The sequence below is a fragment of the Dermacentor variabilis genome, chromosome 4 (genome assembly GCF_050947875.1).
Source record: "Dermacentor variabilis isolate Ectoservices chromosome 4, ASM5094787v1, whole genome shotgun sequence".
Lineage (NCBI taxonomy): Eukaryota > Metazoa > Arthropoda > Arachnida > Ixodida > Ixodidae > Dermacentor > Dermacentor variabilis.
Genome location: NC_134571.1, coordinates 225,990,669 through 226,007,084, shown reverse-complemented (window position 1 = coordinate 226,007,084; position 16,416 = coordinate 225,990,669). Strand labels below are relative to the sequence as shown.

Here is a 16,416-nt window from a genome sequence, read left to right as displayed (position 1 = left end):
TCTCCTCGCTCCTTATCCCTTCGTGGTGGCGGTGGTCGTGGTGTTGCAGTAGGAGGGCATACCTGGCATGGCGTACATAGCGGGCAATCGTTTCGCCTAAGCCTCCTATTAGTGTCACTGTGTGTGTCACCAGGTGTTGAAGAGCCCCGTGTTTCGCATGAAGGCAAGCAGCAGTCGTTATTCCATCTTCCTGATTACCGCCGACCCTCCGGGGAAAACGACGTCTTCAAAGGTCCTACGCAGGTTGTCGACCATTGCTTTCCTTTTTGTGTCGACCTGCGGGCATATTCAAAGACATGTTCGATGTCGGCGATCACACCACAGGAGGCACTGAACAGGGAAGCTCATCGTTCAGTCTTGAATAACCAAGCCGGGGTGAATGCGAAGTAGGTTCGAATGCGGTACAAAAGCGTTGCTTCGTCCCGAGTGAGGCCACGGTTCACACAAGCTAGGTGTGGAGTCTGGTGCATCGCCCTAATGTGAATGCGAATTGCATTCTTGGGGTTCTGAAAAATCTCTGGCACCCTAAGTTTTGGGGCACGAGTCCGTGCCCGGCGTGCAAGAGCGTCAGCTTTTTCATTTCCTTCAATGCCTGCGTTGAAATCCTTTGAAATTCAATTCAATTTCAATCTTTTGAAATTTTCCGTTAAATTCTTTGCTCATAAAAACTTTGATCAGTGCCAGAGATTGACTTGTAAACTTGTCTCGAGGTAGGTCACGGTGTAATTGTTGTAACGATGATTTTGAGTCCGTCAGCACCACGACGTCACACGCGGAATATGTGCGTAGTTTTCGCAAGGCCGCGGTAATGGCGGCACTTTCTACTGTTGTAGACGACACTACGCGATCTAGGCGGCCAGACCACGACACACAAAGGGAGGGTGTGCAGAATACCGCTGCATCTGTCTGTGCACACACTGACCCTTCTGTGTACACTTGTAAGTGGCTTTGAAATGCTGTGCTCAAGTGGTCTAGCACAAGAAATTTTGCTTCGGCAGTTGAAATGGTGCGTTTCGCCGGTAGCTGGGGTACGCCGACGGTGCAACTAACGTCCGAAAAAGACAACGGCGTGTCGACGTGAGTCCGTTTAGGCCACTCTAATCCTTAAAATTGAAAGGTGTTTAGCGTCGCTTAGAAATGGGAGCGAGTACTCTTCCTTAGCCGCCGGAGAAGCGCTGCGCCTGAGGAGGACTCGACTAGCCTGAAAAGCTGCATCAGCAAGGCCTGAGACGGCAAAATGCGGAGTCGAAGAGACTCCGCTTCATTATGAACTTTCTTGTGTGAAGAAGCATAAAGAACTCCCATCGCCAAGCGAAGTCCTTTTTCGTGCACTGCCTCCATGCGCTCGAATCGGCTCGGTGATGGTGATATCAGCGGCAGCTGATAAAGAATGCGGCTCGTTATCAGTTCAGCGTTCAGTTTAAGCATAAACACAGGATTGTTTCGCCAACATGCACCTGACATGCGACGAACTTCGCTGACTCTTTGCAATGATGCAGCCACAATATTTTCAACTGCGCGCCGCCATAGCTGATTACTGTCGATGGTGACGCCCAGGAATCGAACACTAGTTTTACTCCCTGGAAAAGCATGAAGGAAGATTTTTCCGCTGATAAAAATAGGCCAAGCGTCGATAAGTGACGATCGATGACGGAGATTGCACCCTGGGCTATCCGGGCCGAACATTTGTGCTGGTACCCCGAGATGCAAATGCAGGTGTCATCTGCGTAGATGGACATTTTAACAGCCGTCCAGCCTACCTTCAGTGCGTCTCTAAGGTAGGAACGTAAAAAGCAAGGGAGACAGCACACTTCCTTGTGGGACGCCGAGTAAAATGCGTCACTTCTCGCTCATTATATTGCCGAGCATAACCTGAACATGTCGCTCTCTAGTAAATTCATGGACGAATCGAAGAGCATTTCGAGAGACACTAAGGGCTTGGAGTCCGTTGATGATTCCAGTATGAAGCACACAGTGATATGCTTTGTCAACGCCCGCAAAGATAGCGAGTGTCGAAATGCCGTCGACGCGAAGCTGCTCGATGTGGCTTAGTAAGTACAAGACACTGTCCTGAGCACTGAACCGTGGGCGAAATACGGTCATAAACGATGGCAGTCCATTTTTTTGCTCAAGATACCAAGTTAACCTCGTATATATTAGCCTTTCTATCACCTTTGATACGCATGGTGCTAACGATACTGGCCGGTATCAGGCAAGGTTCGCAGGATCCTTTCCGGACATGAGCACTGGCACCGCCCATGCTGTCTTCGATGTTTTGGGTATCTCTCCTGTGCTTCAAACGCAATTAAGCATGCCAAGGATGGCACACTTTCGCTCGTATTTGTCGGTATTGTATTGCTGATCTAATCGGGACCCACAGCAGAGCGTCTTTTTAATCTGCTAAGCGCCAAATTCAACTCAGGAAAGGTGAATGGTGTATCCATCTCATGGAATGATTGAGACGACAGAGGGTTCGCCATTCCCGCTGGTCTGCGAGATGTGTATACATCTGAAATATCTTCTGCAAGGGTTGGTAAATGTTTTCCTTGCTTTAAAGCGAGTGCTTCAAATGGCTTGTGTGGGCGAATCTTTCCGGATGGGGTATTGAGTACTACCCATATCCTTGTCATGGGAGTAGATGCCGACAGGCTCTCACAGAAAGCAGCCCATTCAACCCTTCTTAACCTTCTTATGTGGCAACGGATGACAGCGTTTATCCTGTTATATTCAGTGTTCGAAGAGGGATTTCCCTTTTTTCTCATTTGTTGCCGCTCTCATCTCCTACCTGCTGCACAGAGGTTCTTTAGCTTCAAGTCAGGAGTAGGGAAATGAGCTGGCAGTTTCAACACTGTAGTAGTCACTCTCTTGCCCCGCAACATATCTGCGAACAGCTCACCAAGTAATTCTCCCAACGCTTTTCTGTATGTGTCCCAGCGTGTCACAATACAGAATTGGCCACCGGCACTCTGAAATCCGACGATGTTTGTGAAGATTGGGAAATGTTCACTACCCAACCTCTTCGGGGCCGTTGTCGATGATAGCAAAATATATGTAGAGTGTAACACGAGGTCTATGGCAGTCCACGAATCGGGTGGCCTGAAGAAAGTCGGTTTGCCATCGTTCGCCACACATAATTCAGCAGCATCCATGGCTGTTTTTTCTTTCGAGACATGCCTATATCAATACTAGCACTCTCGGAGGCTGGTCTCCCAAATAGAAGGACGATTCTAGGGTACATGAGACACGGCACTCCGAGTATACCTTCATTTGCCCATGGCAGTGTAATGATATACATCAGACGCGCAATACCTCACGTCACCTTACATGTGGAAGACCTTTGTTCTACCTCCTTGAAAGTCGCAGCTGTGCCAGTATGCCTAGGAGACCCAAAACTCAGTGTGGTCTCGGTGTATATGCAAGCGCACGAAGGAAGGTCTCCATGGAGGCGTTTTTAAAGGACCTTTGTTTCGTTGCGCCTCGCCTAGAATAATCTGTGGGGATTTAAAGGCACATCGTTCACTTTGGGGAGATAAGACTGTAGATTTGCGCGGCAAAGAACTTGTCGATGAAACGGGACTTGGGTCCTGATACCACTGCTGTGCTTGCCGGACTGAAGAAACTGTCTGCTGGCGAGACCACCATAATAGCTGACATTCAGGGCCTTGAAAGCCAGGGTACGGCTACAAGTGCCGCACTCACCAACTAAGGCGAGTGGTAAGCGGATCTAGAGGACAATTATCAGAAACTATTACAAATGCAAAAGGAGATCCAGAGTATATAGGCCAATAGTGAGCAAACAGCACGGCTTGTTCATACTCTGAACTCTGAATGCCCGCGTTGAGGATACGGAGAACCGCTCAAGGCGAAAGAATCTTGTTTCAGGGCCTCCCTCACACAGCAGCATCAGAGACGCCGGCCGCATCTGAAGAAACAGCTTTGCGTGTATGCTCGGACCACTTGAACTGAATGCCAATTGAATTCCTCAAGATATAAAGCGAGCGCGTCGTGTTGGCCGCCATTCTGCTGATCGCCAGCGCCCATCGATTCTGGTTAAATTGCAATTGTAACATTACAATAATTGTATGGTTCAGTCACAATAAAAGGAAAAGAAAGAAATGGTACTCTCAAATGCGCGCAAACGTGAGGACGCCGACATCAGCATCGGTTTCCCAGCAGTTTGGAATTCCCGCAGGCAACTTGTGTCTTTTGCGAAATCAAAGTCTGTGCCATTTTCTTCGTACTCTTTTCATCGGTTCTAAGCGCTACGTGCTCTATAACGCCTAGCAAACAGTGAAATAACTATAGCAGTCATCACATTGCCGAAAGAAACAAGTCACCCCCCTCGGAGGAAACCTATATTGCATGTCTGCCTTTCAGTAATTTATTTATGTATTTATTTATTCATTTATTGATGCACCCTAAAGGGCCAAGGGCATCGCATATAGCGGTGGGGAGTAGTATAGACACCTTAAATCAATTCACCAATCAAGTAGAGAAACGATTAATAAATTAAATTATGGGGGTTTACGTGCCAAAACCACGATGTGATTAAGAAGCATGCCATAGTGAGGGACTTCGGAAATTTGGACCACATGGGGTGCTTTAACGTGCACCGAAATCTAAGCACACGGGTGTTTTCGTATTTCGCCCCCATCGAAATGCGGCCGCCGTGGCCTGGATTCTATCCCGCGACGTCGTTCTTAGCAGCGTAACACCATCGCCACTAAAGGTACAGGAAGGATATATAGATAGAAACGAAAGTAAACTACTATAAAGACAAATCTTATGAATTAAAAAGGAAAGCAGAAGGGAATAAGCTAATAAGGCTGAGCCTTCACATCCTAATAGAGTTAGTCAAGTGAACACATTTGTGCACTTTATATGGAGTTCTTGACAAGTTAATAAATGCACATAACAAATTTGAGACAATTATGCAAATTCATTCAGACACCAAGATGAAGCTTTAATTTGCGAGTGAATTTGTCATGGTTTGATATGCAGACAATATCTTCTGGTAGTTGATTCCAATGATTAACAGCCAGTACTAAAATAGAACGTACATACACGTTTGTTCGGGCGAAGAGAGGTTCTAATTTGAATTCGTGGTCTAATCGAGCAAATATTTGATGGCCAGGATAAAAGTGACACTAGTCTGTGCGACTGCAGAAAAGACAAGTTTAGGGACATTTCTATTTCAGTAATGCTAGATGTCCGAGAGTAATTATTTGTTACGAAATTGGCATTCTTGTTCTGAAGAGATTCGAATTTATTTATAAGGTATGCCAGGTGACGGCTCCAGATTTCTAAAGTATAATCAAGTTAGGCCGGAGTAATGCACTGTAAGCTGAAAGTTTAGTAGCAGAGTTGGGGAAATGCAAGTTGCGCCTAATGAATCAAGTATATTAAATGTGCTGCTAGGTATAGTGAAAATATTTAAGTTTCCTGATAAATCAGACGCTAAATGAACACCGAATAATTTAAATTTGGATACTTGTTCAACTGGTTTATTGTTCAGTGTGTAGGGATACGTTATTGGGCTCAATTTTGTAGTGAAAGTAACAGTTTTGTTTTGTTCACGTTGAATTCTATCTGCCAGTGCTGGCAAAATTTGTCTAACCTCTCTAGGTTGTGCTGCAAGTTATTAGCATCTTCAATGTTAGTCACATTTCTATATATCGCGCAGGTCATCCGCGAATAACCTTACGGTGGAAGTCATGTAACTAGCGATATTATTAATGTATATGAGAAATAAAATCAGTGCGAGCGCACATTCCAGCGACACTTCCGATTTCACGTGTGTTAATAAGGAATTATTCTCGTTAACTACAACGGATTGTTAAGAACTCAGTTATCCAATTGATTAAATGAGTGTTTAAGTTAAGAGTGGTAAGCTTTCTTATTAGCCGAGCATGAGGGACCTTGTCGAAAGCTTTTCTGAAATCCACAAGAACGGCGTCAATTTGGCACAACAACGTAAATGTCAGTAATGAACTCAAACAATTGTGTTTCGGAAGATCGACCGCGCAGGAAGCCGTGCTGGTTAGAAAAAAAGGAAGTTATTTTCCCCCAAGTACTTCATGACTGCAGATGAAATGATGTGCCCGAGCAGTTTGCTGGCGACACTTGTGAGCGAGATTGGCCTGTGGGGTTAGAGCGGTCATTCGATTTAAATATAGGGATTACGCGGGCTACCTTCCAGTGGTCGAGCACACAGCCTCTGTCGAGAGATTGTTGAAACGACAGCACTTAACGTATGACTTACTTGTAACTTTCCTACCTTAACAGGAAGCTTTAGCTCGGGTGCTCCTATCTAAATCCATCTAAAAGGAGAATTCATTTTTCTCGGCAACCACTTCACCAACTTTGACGGTTTGTTGCATTTCAAAAAAGAAGCTTAAAATATAGTGACTGTTTGCTTCGAATTTTGTAATTTTCAGGTCATCAATTATTTCTTTAAAATTCGCAAAACTCGAAACGTTTAAAAACCGGAACAATCAAGTTTACAACTCTGTAACTCAGCAACAAAAAATGATAATGCATTCTGTGAATTGTATCTAACAGTACATGTAAAGCGGACCAGATTTTTATGTTCTACACGAATCTCGAAAAATTTCATAATATGGAAATACAGCTTGTGCGGAACCCCAGTGAATGACGTAACCAATTCGCGTAAAATATAAAATGTCATAAAATTTGTCCGCTTTCAATGGTCTAATGAATACCATTTACATAACCGCGATATATGTTCTTGATGCAGGGCTATGAATTTGTAAATTTCGTGCTTCTATATTTTTCAAACTTTCTAATTTTTGAAAATCTTTTTAACAAAATTCATAAACTAAATCGAAATTCCGCTTACAACAGTCACTAGAATTTAACTTTCTCTCTCAAATGCAAAAAAAGTTATTAAAATCGGTTCATGGGTTATCTCAGAAAATCGTTTTTGCGTTTTACATGTACTTGAATAGGCAGCGTTGGAGTTGGGCCTGAGCTAAAGCTTCCTCTTAAATAGCTTACGGCATTGGCATTAGACCCATGTGCAGCATTCGCACCAAGGCGATCAATGGCTGTTGCGATACATTGGGTAGTCATATATATATCTTGCATATGAGAAGTTAAATAATTAACAGGTAGAGTACATGATATTGGTATTTCGTCAGTAAAGGCAGAGCTAAAGAAATTGCCCGCTTCCAATGCGGCGTCTAAGATACTTCATTCTAAAACGAGAACACGTGTGCTTGCTGTCGTAGAACGTTATTCTACTCACGGAAGCCTGGCCAAGCGACGACGTCCAGAAGTTCGGGCTGATTTGCCACACTTGAGCGTCTTTCGAAAAGACCGTGCCTGGACTACGGCAGGAGGCGTGCTTATTTTCATCAGCTAACGTGCTCTACTATCAACATCACATCAGAATTAGAAATACTGTCTATTCTATGCCATGCCGCCCCACAATCTATAAATTTAGGTGCGTGTTATACGCCGCCTCGCAATAATGCCAACTTCACTCGAAATATAAACAATGCACTGAAAGTGCTTTGCTGTCGCTACCCTAATGCCGACATTCATATTTTTGAAAACTTTGTTCAAGTGTGTGTGTTTCTCTGATTGCCGCAACAGAGTACTTTCTCTACACTAAATCAAAACTTAACGAGAGATTTTCCGGACGTTTGCGTAAACTTTAATAGAACTCGTATCGGAGCCGAAGCGCGTTGCGCAAGACACTGAAACATGTTGGGTTTAGTACTGGTGAACCGGTCAGACAGCTTGCCGTCCATCACTTTTCTTAGACAAATTAGTGACCAGAAGGTCATCTATGCCTTTTTTTTGCTTTGCTCCAGCTCTGCGGCTGAAGCGCGACAAAAATTACCACTTATACGACAAAAGTAACAATGGTGGAATATGGGAAAATTTACACAATCTTGTGCCTTCCTCCCAAAACACATTTCATAACCGCAACATTTATGAAAACTGGCAGATGTTCAAACAAAGAATAATCAGCATGTCGAATAGGTTCATACCAAAAAATACCTTTCGAACGCACAAACAAAAACCATGGCTTAACAACTGGTTAAAAGCCTGGAAAACAAGAAGAGACGCATGTATCGCATGTAACGCCTGTAGCGTGTGTGTGTGTGTGTGTGTGTGTGTGTGTGCGTGCGCGCGCGTGTGTGTGTGTGTGTGTGTGTGTGCGTGCGCGCGCGCGCGTGTGTGTGTGTGTGTGTGTGCGTGTGCGTGTGTGTGTGTGCAGAAGGAAATAAAAAAGTTCTAGTTGAAAGTAGTGGTGTGCGTATGTCAATTCCTTGTCCTCTTCCAGTCACGCTGCAGTCAGTTATCAGTGTGTTTCGCCCAGAAGGCTAAACAACGATTGCAACAGCAAATTAGTAGACACTTATGCGAAGTAAGGATAGTAGTTTTCTTGGCCGTATAAACTTGGAAACGTTCGCTTGCTAAATGAATGTTGCATGGTGTCATTGCTCACAGGCATGCATGAACGCATCACACTCGATGACCGCAGACACTCGCTGTCAAAATGCTGCCGAGAGGAAGCGCGGCAGCAGCCGCGAGCGAAGTGACCTTAGTGCCATCTATCGCTTCAACGCAAAAAGCGGTGAGAAGGCAGCAAGCGCAAAGGTATGAGCCGTGTGCAGATCGCTTTCAACACACGGCGCGCACGACCGCGCCCCACCGCGCAAAATATACAGCTACTGGCGGAGTAGAAGCCGCCTCCCTTCCCTCCCACGCTGCCTCGCCACTTTCCTCCGTTTCACGCGCGAGATTGAGCCGCATCGTGAGTTCCCCTTTCGCCCGTTCGCGAAATACGCAACTTCTGCAGGAGCCAGCGCCACCTCCCCCCCCCCCCCCCCCCCCCCCCCCCATGGCCTTTCGATCGACGGAAAACGGCGCGTTTTTAAAGACCCAACCACTGGCACGTGTCGGCAAGCTTCGGCACGCGCCAATGTGTCAAAAGCGTCGGTCGGGAACAGGGCGAAGCGTGACGACGCGTGAAAACTGTGCAACTTGTTGTAAACACCGAAGGGCACCAGCCAGGGCACCCGTGCCCAAATGGGAACGCACAAGAATGTCTTGGGACACAGTTCACGCAGACTTCGTTGGTCCCGTAGAAGGGAGAATGTTACTATTTGTTGTGGACACTCACAGCAAATTGTTTGAAGTGTGCTCCATGCGCAATACACAGTCTACTTCATTGATTGAGGAACTCCGGAAACGTTTCGCAGCCCTTGGGCTCTCCAAAAAGCTTGTGACTGATAAGGAACCATCCTTCGTTTCAGTAGAAGCTGAGAGCTTCCTAAAGAAGAATGGGGGGACCCATGTGACAAGCACACCATATCATCCTACAATGAACGGCCAAGCAGAAAGGATGGTATTTGAAATGAAACAAGCATTACCCGAAAACAAGGAAGGAAGATTGGCGTGTATGCTGGTACAGTTCTTGCTAAAGCGACACACCACCATCTGCACATCAACGGGCGAAATGTCAGCTGTACTTATTTTCGGGCGTGAGCTGCAAACAGCTCTCACGTGCATTCAGCCACAAGCAAAAGCGAACACAACCCGCCCCAAATGCAACAGGGACACAAAGTAGAGAGCACTCGCTGTTGGACAAGTTTTGTTTCGAAACTTCCGAAGGAACTTGATCTGGACGGAGGGAATGGTTTTGGACAAGCTAGGCCACAGATTGTGGCTCCTTAAAAGCCCTAACATGTTAGTGCGATGACAACGTGGCCACATCAAGCTCGGTGCTTTGAGACACCCCACAGAAGATTCGGCAACACAGGATAAGGGCTGTACAGTAACCGCGAGCAGTGTCCCGCTCCCATTTATGTTTGGGATAAAAGCAGATAACTCCACGTCGTCAGAGGCCACTGTCTCAGGAACTCTGGAGCCTTCGCAATTATCGGTGACCAAGCCAGAGATTGGCACTGCCCCTGAGACCGTGCGAAACACGACTGCAGAGTCATGCCCGCAGCGGGAACGACACCCTCCGGATCACTACGGCGACTCCATCTAAGGAAGAAAAGTGTTGTGTACAAGTGACGCACCACCGCTCCTCGGCTGCACAAAGCACCAGTGCGGAAGAAACAGGAAGCCACCCCAACCCGATTCGAGTTCCGAGAATTCTCCATCAACCCCAGCGTCTCGGCCACTGGACAGGGACCGAGAGCTTGCCCCCTCGAACACATGCAGCTCTCGTGTGGATCTTTCGTAGAAAATAAACTCGGTCTGTTTTCTGCCACGAACCGATGCGAATTCGTTTCACGGACGGTCCCAGATCCTGTAGGCAGCAGCTTGCAAGAACGCGCGTACCCAAACATACAGGTGTATCTAAGCCAATGAAAAAGGGACCTGTCGCAGCAACAGCGTAGCACACTGAAGCGCCGCAGCGTTTTCTATTAACCTACTACTATACAGATGGTTCTATTATAGCGGAATACAGCTGTGTTGATTGACAAGTCACTTCATCACCGACTACGCGTGTGAATCTTCAATAATGGCTTGTTGATTTTTTTTTATTCAAGTACCCTAAAGGCCCATGCGGGCATTACATAGGTGTGTTACAATCAGTTAGTGACAGATATAGCATACGCATTTAAACAGGTAATGTATGCTACAATAAAAATAATACAAGCGGTAAAACAGGAAAAAATAAGAGCGCAATACAACGACACGTCCTAAACGTTGAAGATACACATAGATTTAACATGGTTGTTACACAAGATCAACGCAACTTCGTCACTTCAAACAAATAAACTTGCACTTTACTGCTGAGGTTTCTTTAGTAGCTGTCAAGTGAATAGTGAGCCTACAATTGATTACATAATGCAACATGGCAGCGCACTTCGAAACAATGATGTAACACAGAATAAACGTACAGGACCGCTTGCGACACACACAGACAGAGCTAGTATTTGTTCATTCTACCTCACGTCATTATTTCAAAGTGCGCTGCCGTATTACATCATGACTAACCAAGTAGCCTACCAGTACGTCTTCAGCAATTGATTATAATTATCACAGACATAAAAGTGAGATGTACGTATCAGTTCTTCAGGCAGAGATGCTTGTCATATAGGTTTTCAAGAGAAGAATGTTTGTATGAAAACAAATGATAATATTGCTGAAAAGACACTCCATATAGGCGTGAAATAACGTAATGTATCCATTTCTTGTTGGTGCTAAAAATATCCCTGCAAATAGCATTAGTGTTATCTCATTTATGCCTTAAGAGATGAAAGAGGCTTACGGGGAGACACAAGGCAGCAATGCCCATGTATAGAGGCCTGGGTGGCCAATTTACTGGTCCTTCACTGTTTGTCCGTAATTCTAACAGCATTTAAACAATGTACAATTTTGGCCAGTGGTCAAAGTGGACACAGACACGCTTCCTCTCTCAGCAATGGTGACAATCAAGGATGATTGCTTTGAGACCATTTGCTGCTGTCAACATCATTTATGCATGCACTCTCTTTTCATTATTTTCCCTAGATAAAAAAGAAGCTTGCAGAGGATGCATGAAGTCAGTGAGCAATAGCAAAGTAATGTTACCTGATTGAGTTAGGCATGGCCCAAATGTCGTTCATGTAGTGACAACCTAGCTGGCTAATGCACAGCGACATTAAATAGAAAGAAGTGCATAGGCCAACAAATAGGTGCACAGTACATCTACGCAATCGCAATGCAAACTAGGATTATCAAGCGACTATAGCGATTCAGATTAAGGAGACGCAAGCGTTGAGGCCCCCTTGTACTTGGGGCCCAAAAGATTGCATCCCGCTGATCTAAAACTCTCGAATAAGCTTTGCAATGAGTGCAGTGAGCTCGGATATGAAATGGTTGACGTAGTCTGTCATTTTATATTTACCCTTTTTAATCAGTAACTGATCAAACAGGTACACGACAATGAAATTAAATGCTGGCTTATATGGTGCACAAGACACAAGTAGGAGCTAAGATATGGGGCAGGAACTTGGAGGCTAATGGAGAAGCTTGAGAACAAGTTAAGAATCGCTCAAAGAGCGATGGAACGAAAAATGTTAGGCCTGATATCAACAGACGGCAAGAGAGGGGTGTCGATCTGAGAGCAAGCGGGAATATTCAGTATTCTAGTCGGCATTATTAGAGAAAAGCATAAAGAAAAGGAGCACGTAACGCAGATATCCGGGAGTCCACTTGAGAGTGGGTGGCAAGGTTAGGAGGCATGAAATTAGGAGGGGTAATGAAATAAGGAAAGCTGCAGGCGCAAGTTGGAATTAGATGGCGGAGGACAGGGATAATCGGAGAGCGCTGGGAGAGGTCTTTTCATTTAATTTATTCGCTCCTTAAGAAGGTCCGGACGCATTACAGGAAAGGGGGCGATAGATGAAATCTCCGGGTAACAATGTCCAATGAGGGTGTTATGCAAGAGTAAAACAGAAATTTGGGCACAATTGCAATACAGTGGATGCCACAGGCTGGTGATTAACTCGCCCGTGCTGGGCGTCGCCACCACGGCCGCCTCTGTTCGCACTCGCCGCGACTATCGTTGCCAGCACTCGCACTTTGTCGTGCTCACCCTCGACGTCGGTGGCATACCTGCAAAGCTTTTATTTCTCCCAATATATGCAATGAAACGCCCAAAGAGATACTGTTTCAATTTTAAGGCACTCAAAAGTTACCCAGACGATATATTTTGCTTGCTGCGACTAATTATTGCGAAAGGCCGAGGGCGTGAAACCGCATGGCTGCAACATTCGTCGCATTTGTGCGGTTTACTGTAATGTGCGCAGAGCCAAGCCAGGTGCGACAAGTCAAACAGAAGACGAAAGTCTTCGTCGTAGGCACACTCTCACTGGAAGCGATTTCGTGCGCGGCCTATGCGACTAGAACCTCGGAAATCCACCGAGCAACGCGTATTTTTCGCCGTGCACACACTGCGAAACAAGCAGCTTTAATTACATTGCGATCGCAGTTTCCTCGCTGCGCATTTATGCAGCAGCCTCAGCACCGAGCAAATTGCGTCTGTTTCACGTCGCTCGCCAGACAAGGTCAAGCGTCCATCTCGAGCGGGATTTCTTCTGCCAGACATTGTTCCTCACTTTCTGTCTCAGTTTTATCTTTTACGGACGCTTTTCTCTTCCGGTGGATCTTACGAGACCTCCTTGAATTATTAAAAATAACTTCCTTCCCCCTGTGGGAAGACTCGGCTCATTCGCGAAAGCGTGGAGCAGCGACCTCGTGGCCGCCGGGAATGCGCGAGAACGATTTGCGGCTGGAAGAAATTAAACTCGGCCCAGCTGATGAGATTGCAGCCTCGCATTACAGCGAGGAAATCCTGCGGGCTGCGCCGAGAGAAAAAGGACGCTCTGCAAGCGATGCTCGATTAAGGCAACGGAGCAGAAGAAAAAAAAGAAGAGGCTGTCACCGCGCCTCGTGGTGGGGAGTGCCGACGATAGCGGCCACGCATAAGCCGCATTAGCGGCAGGGATCCTTAGCGAGGGCTCAAAATGAGCCACCATTAAAGGGAGCCAACAAGGCAGCGCACTGTTGCATGACAGAGCGCTACCTGAATGATGCTTCACAAAAGCGCATTCTTTTTGCCCATTTCCGCAGCTTTCTAAAACGCTGTGCGAACTAATTTTATGTGAGAAATGTTTACAGGTAAATTCGGCTACCTTCCATCGCTCGTTCTGCAAAACGCCATCAGATGGACCAGCGTGCTTGTTTGCGACGTAAGCGAGCGCGTGCGTGATGACGACAACAGCGCGAAGGGGACGCCGTGACGCGTGATTCTTGCTTTTTCACCTGAGCGAAGAAAAGTTACGACTCGCTCCGTTACGACCTGGGCCGTTCCCACAGCGCCTACGTAACGATATCTGCTACTTGGTTGAAAACTGCATTTAAAACGATGGCGTGCGGCCTAGTCAGCTGCTACGAGGAAAGGACTGCGGCATGCGGAGCGATGCACGAGTCGGTGCCGTCAGACACAGCGCGGCTCAATGCGCCGCCACGAGACGACACGCTTTCGCGAGGCACTGCGACGTGGCGCACGCGCGAGAAAAGTACATGTCTCATTCGCGGCTCAGCTCATTTTGTTTAACTATTACAACGAATCCGTGCATGACTCGGATCCAAGGATTTCTCTCCGTCGAGAGAATAGTCGACAGGAGACCACAAAATACGTGCCTACCTCCATTGGAATTACGCTTACCAGACAGACCCCCAGTATTGGTTTTAATAAAGAAAAGCAAAAGGGGGGTGTACAAACCACATGATTGATGATCAGGCGCGTTGAACAATGCGAAGCACATAGCCTTCACCACAGGCGTTCCCTGTAAGATTACCGTGGCGTAAGCTGCAATTGTCGGGAACTGGCAACTGTAGCGCACACAGTGACGTCCCTAAACTTTCATATGTAAAAGATGAACCGCCTGGCAACTGGTTTCATTTGTGTTGTGATAGCGCTCTAAAGAAGCAACAGGAAAGCTCAGGCCCAAACAATGAAACGGTCCTTTCCTTGGACCGCTTCCTAACGTTACGTAAGGCCTCCTTATAGCGAAGGACCCATAGAGGACGCAAGTGTACTCTGAAAGCTCCCTTCGCCCGCCTTCACGTAGGGAACGGTTCTCGCATGCCTGGGTTCGAGAGGATCTCCTAAAAGCTTTACACGAACACCATTGTTTAATAAAAAGATAGTGTATCGTCGCATAATTTTTAAATTGAAGCTCTAGCCAAGAGACGCGTGCACGCTTTCTTCTAGTTTTGTTTACTCAACGTAAAAGAGTACCTCATTATAGCGCCAAAGTTTATGTGCTCCAGCAACGCTTGCACGCCGTCATCGTGCAGCGCCTATTCTCTGTTTCATAGATCAGGTGCTGTGGAACCTACGCAAAAGGATCGGTGACGACAGAAGGATCACTCCGCGTGTTGCGACCACGCTTCTCTGTGCGCCAACGGCGTGTGCTCGCGCGAGCGTGAAGCTGCCGCGACGGGCTGCCCATCTACAAAAATAAAAAAAAAAAATCCAAGAGAAATGCAACGAACAACAAATAAATCTAAATCAGCGCTTTAGATGGGCGTGTTTCAAAGGATTAAAACTGCTTTCTTTTCATTCAGTACTGAACCTAAATAAAGAGCAGTTTCGCACCATTGTGGACAAGAATATCGAACTCTTTCTTAATTGCGGACGCAGCCACTGCAGAAAGCATGTCTAGCCTCCACAGCATTGCACTTGATGTCTGAAACAGATATTGCAACGCCTAGGAACGCCACTCATGCCGAACATGCTTGTCAAGAGATGCCATGATCGCGCTTCTCCGCAAGCGGGCGGCAGCGCGCATGCCCAAGCAAACGTCACGTGGCTTGTCAGTGAGATTAAGCGCTCGTTCAGGGTCAGGACCGGCACAAGGACGCTCGAGTGTAGCTTCGGAGTTGCCTTACGCCGAAGAAGCGCCAAGGAAACCTTCGCTGAGAGCCCCTCTGCAAGGAAGCTTTCCGAGTTACATTAGGTGGCCTCAGCACAATGAAGGCTTCGTTACTGAGGTAAGGAAATTTCATTGTTTGGCCCTCAGTGTTCACTACAGTGATCACAAGTAGTTATTAATATCGTTTGAAAGAACTAAGGTTATGCTACAGTGCGTTAAATTCTTTTGCTGCAAATAATTTCATGTAGTGCATTTCTGAGTGGGCACGGGAGAGCGGCAGACATGCGCCGGCCGCTAATCCCTCCGTTTGATTGCCTTGTGCAGTTTCTTCTGCTTGGCACATGGCTTATTTCGACACCTATCGCTTTGACGACTGCGCAGTCGCCACTGGACCTTAAGCTCTCGGCGCCGATGGTGGATGAGTGGTGCTTTCGTTATCGACGGAACCCGGGCACCACCTACAGTTTTTCTCCGGACGAATCAACGACAAAAGCGACATTATCGGCCTACTTAAGCGACTGGCATCGCCACGCTGCCTTCAGTGGACACGGGAGACTGGCAGACATGCGCTGGCCGCTAATCCCACCGTTTGATTTCCTTGTGCAGGTTGGTGAACTACCATCCCTTTATGCTAAGCGTTCTAGTAATGCTTGCTTGCTGCTCCTCCCGTGCCCAAGTGTTCTTTATGCCACGTTACAACAATGCGTTTTTTGTTTAAACAGTTACTGATGTGTGGTGACGTTGAGTTAAACCCTGGGCCTGATGAAAAAGTGTTGCTGCTATAACCGCGCTTTCATCAAAATTTGAATCCTGTCATAATGAGCTAATGCAGGCATTCGGTGACCTTAAACAAAGTCAAGAGGCACTTGCTCAAAAGGTTTGAGATCCATCAACCAGACTACAGACTCTTGAGACAATTGTTGAATCTCTTGAGGGTGCACAGCCCTCGGATGATATTAGTAGCATGGTTTCTGCGGCTGTTAAATGTGAGAACGCC

At 46.6% G+C, this 16,416-nt stretch overlaps 1 protein-coding gene across 3 annotated transcripts in view; it reads right to left on the bottom strand.

The window, feature by feature from the left end:
• Window positions 1-16,416, bottom strand: part of LOC142580140 (uncharacterized) — a 545,246-nt gene that overhangs the window by 457,877 nt on the left and 70,953 nt on the right. The window lies entirely within an intron of this gene.